This window comes from Lathyrus oleraceus, chromosome 5 (genome assembly GCF_024323335.1).
Source record: "Lathyrus oleraceus cultivar Zhongwan6 chromosome 5, CAAS_Psat_ZW6_1.0, whole genome shotgun sequence".
Taxonomy (NCBI): Eukaryota; Viridiplantae; Streptophyta; class Magnoliopsida; order Fabales; family Fabaceae; genus Lathyrus; species Lathyrus oleraceus.
In genome coordinates, this window is record NC_066583.1 from 241,648,178 (window position 1) to 241,655,616 (window position 7,439).

Sequence of the window (7,439 nt, forward strand, 5' to 3'; positions counted from 1 at the left end):
AAATGAAATTCAAACATGAACAAAGCATGGCAAAGTGGAGGGAAACATGAAAAAATGTTGAACATTTGAAAACTGCACTCGGTGAGAATCGAACCATGTCAAAATTCAAATGAGCGCGCGCCAGTTTGCAAAACGACATCGTTTCATTAAAACCCTAAGCCTGCGCAAATTTGGACGGTTCAAACCGACGCTATTTGCAAAGAACCGACGCAATTTTTCCAGAATTCGTCGTTATGTATGCATCTTCATCGTCTTCATGATGAAGATGATGAATGTTCATCACCAAATTCCAGAAACTTTCCAGAAATCAACAAAAAGCATACCAAAGGATTCCTCATGCAATGTACATCAATAATCCATGGTTGAATCATGCTAAAACATCTTATATCATGCAAATCAATCACAAACATTTTTAACATGAAAACTTCAATCATGCATAACTCAGTGGATACTACACCATTTCACACGATTTTTCTACTAGAATCACCAGGAAAGCAAGATCTACACAAATATACTCATGAATTGCAAGATTAAGAGGATCGAAAATTAACCTCTTGAAGAGCAGAACCTTTGAACTGCACGATCCACAGCTTGTATTGATCCAAATTCACTCCACAATGCTTGCAATGATGTTTGATGAAGAAAAGGAAGCTTGAACACGTGTAGATCTAGCTTAATCTTGAATTTCCATTTTCAACTCCATGAGCTTCAACCACTTGATTCTTGCACGAATTCAACAAACCAGCACTTGATCTGCACTAAATCAAAGCTAGGGAACAAGAATATGAAGTAAAATTGCAATGCTATTTGAAGAAAATTTGAATTATGAATGGAAGAAAAATTTGGAGGGAGAGAGAATTTTGGATCTAGAAATGTGAATTGTGATTAACCTCCTTCAATTCTGTTATGATTAGAGTATTTATATCCTTTCCTAATCAACTTGCTAATCCATGTTTAACTTAGCTAATGAAAATAAGGTGTTTTGCAAAATTTTGAAAATGCATGGTGCATGTACTAATTACACGTGAACAGTACCAATCCCTTGATCATTTTCACTTAAAATCCTTTTTTAAACTCAATGGCAATGGTAGAAAGTCCATACAATGCACCATTTTTGAATTTTGCAATTTCCCTCCAAAAAAGGCATGGAATAGCAAGTGATTATGTGATGAGATTTTATGTAATGTGATGCATGATTTGGAAATTAGAGGTCAGGAGAAGAATATTGCAAAAAGAACCACTCAATTTGGAGCTTTGGTTCAAAAGATATGCTCATTTGAAGTTCCATGCACCCTTGGCAATGATTTGATCATATCTCTTCAACCATCCATCAGATGCTCATGATCTTGGACTTTTTGGAAATGGGAGAGAAAGATATTCAACTTTCATGTTGGACAAAAATTCATTTGAAGCTTCTTTGATGTTGGAAAGTTGAATTGAAGTTGGTCCAAAAACTTGCCATTTTTGGAAACTTGAAATTACAGGTCACTTTCCATTTTGGGAAACTTTTGATCTGACCTCAAATTCTTCAAGATATGCATTTGTAATGACAAATAAGCCTCTTTTGGACATGAATGATATGTTGAAACTCATTTCTCCACTTCCAAGCCCTCAGTTGACTTGCAGTTGACTTTTCTGAGCCCTAGATGACTTAAACATGCACAGATGACTTTGAGCCTCAACCACTTGATGAAAGGGCTCCAAAATGAAACCCCAGCTTATACAAGCTCAATAAAATCACATGATGATCTCCATCTCAATAAAGACCTCATCTCCTTGAAAATCCCTGGCTGGTAGCATGCACTGATTAGGGTTGACCAGAGGTCAAAACCCTAATCCCAAAGAATCTGAGCATAAACAATGAGCCTCTGAGGATGACATAACCATGATGATGATGATGTACCCTTGCCAATAAGATAATGCTCAAACTCCTTGAAAGACCAAGAAACCCTAATTGAAGCACAAACCCTCAGATGATTAGTGACCAATTTATGAGACCCTCAGGCTTGCATCTCTTAACCTCTCTATCTTCTGAGAAAGACTTAGGAGGATGACCTTGTTTATTTCACATGATATGCAAAGATGTAATGCCTAATGTCCTACAAAATGAAATGCAATATGCTAAACTAGTCCCAAGAGAGGAGGGCAAATTTTGAGGTGTTACACATGGTGCTCGTGAAAGCAACCTGTGGTGGCATTTTCATAGTGTGAGGATGAATATATAGCTGGATCATATGTTGCATGTCAAGCAATCTAGATCAGATATATGCTGGAAGAGATTGAGGTCTAAGTGAAGAAACCTCTGGTGCTATAGATTGACAACAAGTCAGCCATAAATCTTGCAAAGAATCTAGTTATGCATGGAAGAAGTAAGCACATCGAAGTTAGATTTCATTTCCTAAGGGAGAAGGTAAATCGAGGTGAACTTAAAGTAAGACATTTCTCAAGTGAAGCACAATTGGTCGACATTTTCACCAAAGGATTGAAGATCGACAGATTCCTGAATTTAAAAAATAAATTAGGAATAGTTCAGATTGACTATGATTAATGTATGTTGGACAACTTGGATTATATGAGGGGTATGTTGAGATATAATATAATCCAAGTTGTGTGAGGCACAAACCCAAAGTTAATTTGTTATATTTGTTACTTAGTAGTCAAATCACTTAGGTGTATATAAATAGATACTTTATAATTCAGTTTTATAACACAATCATTCTTCAATAATAGTAATCCTTATTTCCTTATTCTCTATGTATTCTCTCCTCACTAAAAATGCCTCACGCACTAACAATATATGCATATGCAGAGGAAAATTCTTATTAATTGCTCTATGACAAACATGAATATCATCACCATTAGAATTGGCTAAAAATCACAACACTCTAATCATGCCAAGAATATCGTCAGGCACAAGGGTGTCCAAATTAAGGAGTTCCCAGTTATTATCCAATTAACATAACTTTTAATAGGTTTGCGGAACTCATTTGTAGGTATCTTTTAGTTAACTGTATCAATAAGTCTTCCATTTTGTGATATCCTTGAGTTGCCAAAAATTAATTTGGAAACAAATTCCAAGCCTCCACCCAAGATTCTTATGCAGCATATCCAGAGACTTATATTTCTTTATACTAGTTATAGTAATAATATCTATTGTTCTAAGCCGCAGCCCTCATAGAATTTGTTATAAGAAGCAAATGTTGTTCTAAGAAGGAAAAAATTGGTATACAATTAGATTTCCCAAAAGATCTTTACGACATATTGTAGCGGGGTATTCGTTACCTTATGGTTTATTGACTAAACCAAAAGTAAACATACAATTTGAATCGCCACCGCACTTTTATTTGTCCAAAGGAAAGGCTAAAAAGCGAACAAAAGCCAAGTAAGAAGTTTTATCAAATCAAAAACCAATAAAAAGGTCAGAGATCTAGGTAAGGGGGTTGGTTATGAGATGGGAAGGTTTTAAGCACCCAAAACATCCTTAGTACTTAAGGGAACCTCTTTTTGCAAATGTGTGTTGTAGGTTGGTATTTATGAAAATATGTGCAAAAGATTGGGGGGATGAGAAAAGAATAGATTATATTTACAAATTTGTTGTTTGAATGGATAAACCCATTGCCTACGTACCATCACAAAGGTAGGATCAAAACCTCGTAGTTCGGGGTAAAAATCTCAAAAGATTTGTGAATTGATTTGATCAAAAGCCTTAAGGTCTTTTGTTATCAAAGGGAGAGAACTCAACCTAAACCAACAATCCACCATGTGAGGAGAGCTTCAACATACTAGTGAGGGGTTAACCCTATAATAAGTATGGAAGACTTATAGTCCAATCACTAAGGATAAGGTGAGGTTTACATCAACCACTATAATAACTCAAACCTATGACTAATGTTTATAAAAAAAAGGTTTTAACAAAGGTGGCCATTGGAACCACAAAAACAACTTGAAGTGAGTTGTATTTACAAGTTAGAAGTATTTACAAAAATGAAGTCAAAGTATGATTAAGATTCATTCACAATGAGTATTAATGAAAGGATTTTTGAAAGTCAAAGGCATAAGGACTAGGTTTCTAATTTGAAACAAAGTCAAAGTTTGCACATAAAGAGTTTGGCTTGGGTTAGAGTGGAGAGAAGAAGAGAAGGGCTAGTCCTAAAGCATACAAAGATAAGAGAAGAGATAAAACCCTCGGAGTTCCTTTTCTTGAAATCATAGAGATGATTCAAGATGCTCATTTCCTTTGGACTTAGCAAGCAACAAGCAATCAAAACAATTATACATTCAAGCTCCTAGGATCTCCATTTGGTTTGTCTCTCATAACTTGGCTACTCATGACAATGGTCCTTCTTACTATCTCAAAATGGAATCCCTATCACACAAGAGCAAACATCAAAAAGTTCACAACACAATAAGAGGAATGAACAAAGAATGAGTTTAGATTAGAGGTCCTTTGAAGTCAACTTTAAGATTTAGCATTCTAAAGGCGTGAGGCCTAGTTGCTCTTCAACTAATTTAGCATTCTAAAGGCATGAGGCCTAGTTTCTCTTGAACTCCTTTAAGCATAGGTAAGGTCCTAATTCTAAGTCCTTTCTCCTTTTTTGCATTGGGTTCACACAAACAAAGACAAAACAAACACAAAGCAACAATATATTTATATACAATAATGAGCTCAAATGAGCAAAAGGAAAATGACATAAACATAAAATATGTGCTCAAATGAGCAAAGGGAAAAGGCAATATGAATAAATGAGCAAGAAATAAAGTGCATTAAAGTAAATTGCAAGAAATTAAATGCTCAAATTAAAGTTAGTAGTTAGTGGTCATGTTAGTGTGTCATAAGACAATTTAGCGTTATGTTAAGCAATCGTAAGTGGACTAATGTAGTAGTCACACCTATCTGAGTCCGGTCAATAAAACTATAGGCAAATAAACACAAGTTACAGATCATGACTAGTAAGCCAAGCTCCTACAACTTGCCATGCCAAAAGAAAAGAAGGAAAGCATTGTATGGAAGTGTAATGCTCGTGTGCATGAACTTTGGGTCCTCAATGCACGGGCCTGTACAGGCGCATGTGAGGCCCAAAAGTGAATGGAATTGCAAGCTGAGATCATTTTGGAATGAATTGGACATGCACAAGGCCTGGCATTTGCTTGCATATGAAGTTTCAATGTGAATTGCATAATTGATCATAAACATTAAGCCCTTCGAAAATCACACATGGAAAATCCAAACATGGTCATGTGAGTAATGGTTGGAAAGCTCTTGACATAAGGAACAAAAGCTATATTGGGCAAAAATCCATTTGGAGTTTGGAAATTTATGAAAACTGGATTTGAAGTTGGAGGTACAAAACATGTCTAGGTTCCCTTTGAATTTTTTCCCAAAACCAAGCAACTTCAAGCCCTTCTGTTTCAATGATGCAAGCCTCAAATGGAATAACCTCCAACATCAAAGTTGTAGATAGTTTCAATATGATCAATTTGGACTTAAATTTTGCATCATTTGGATTTTTGATGAGAAAGTTATGGGCATTTGAAGTTGGACATTTTTCAAATTCAATGGTTTTGGTCCAAAGTGACCTATAATATTTTGTATTATCACATGTGTTTCTTTTAGGATTATGAAATTTTGTCCAACATAAAATTTTAAGTATACATCTTAAGATTTCCAATTCAATTTGTCTCACCTCAAAATCATAAAAAATAAGGAAGTTAAGTCCTTGGGAAGTTGACCCAAAATTAGGGTTTCAGTCAAAATGACCTATAATGTTTTGAAATGAATGATGACCTTCCAAGTTTAAAATGGATTTTTGATGAACATGAAAGTTGTTCATATGGTTCTTAAGAACATTGTTTATCTTGGGGTCATCTTCAATTTACAAACACATCAAAAGTTAGGTCTCAGTGATCCTCAGTTTAGTCAGATGACTTGACTGGTCAACTTCTCAAGGCCAAACTTCAAATCTTGATGAATGAATGATTGAGGATACTCACATAGGCTCATATATGCATAAAATAATTAATTAAAGAACTTCACTTGATTGAATTTGATCATAGGTTGAGGTTGCTTCATGAGCAAGACACAGTCAATGCACAATTGAATTAGGGTTTCCTTGGGAAACAATCCTCAAGCCCTTTGGATTATCTTGATCAAATTGGAAAATTGAGATACTTGGGAGACATATATGATGATTAGGAACTTTGTGGACCATTGTCATGCTTGCTTTCATCTTCATGTAGCCACTTCATTGAGCTTAGGAGCCTCCTAGGAGCATGGTGAGCACATGATCACTTGAGCTTCAAAACAAAAAGAGTTAGTGACATATTTTTGTGCTTTTGGTTAGTAAGCAAATAAGAAAATCAATAATACACAATTCAAGCATGCTTGGTGGTCTCAAACCAACTCACACAAGTCCCACCCTAAGGTTAAGGAGCCACACATGCTATGATCCTTGAGGCAAATGCATTGAGCAATGATATGATGTCATGGGGGATATTAGGGTCAAAATTAGGGTCTTACACATATTTGATCAATGGAATCACAAATAGATCTAGGAAGATAATTTGATTACATAACATAACTCAGGACCGCTAGAAGTACTGAAGCAAGTCTTCCTGCAAATGATAAAGTTTTGGCCTTCCAATTACTAAGTTTATTAATCATTTTATCGAGAGTGGACTGGAGCGACTTCTTGCTAAATCTTTTAAGGAAAAATGGAATGCCTAGATAATTTTTCATGATCATCATTAATTTGGTATTAAAAGGGACTACAAATATGTTGTTTGGTTTACCAAGAAACATTAGAGGAGAAAAGTATTTTGGTATTTTTCTTACCAATTTTTTGACCTGGATCTCTACAAAAGAGATTAATAACTTAAGATATAACATTGTGTAAAAAAAACTTAAGATTTAACATTAACTTGTTCCATTGAAGTTTATGCAAATAGAAGAATATTTTTTGCAAAGGTTGGGTGAGAAATTTTTAGTCCACTTCAAACAATTTGAATAAGAGCTCAAATATTATAGTCGACATCTAAATTCACTAAGTGTAATAACCTCTCGAGACAAATGATAAAAATATTGGATGAGATAGGGTCTCATTGCTTAATTCTACATAATGGGATAAAATCCTCCATCACTTTTCCATTCTATAACATCCTCAACATGGGAGACATAATGCATTCCAAAGTTAGCTCAACCATCCTCCTATGCAAACCAATATCCTCCAAAGTGTTCCTAACAAAATAAATCATTCTAAATGATCATAAGCCTTCTTTATATCAATATTAAATTCTTCCTTTATTACTATGTTTGATTTTCATATAATGGAGAACCTCTTGGTCCATAATAATGTTACCACCACTCTGTCTATTAGGCACAAAACTCCTTTAGGTTGGTCATACCAAACCTTTAATCACATGATTGAGTCTTGAAGAAATCA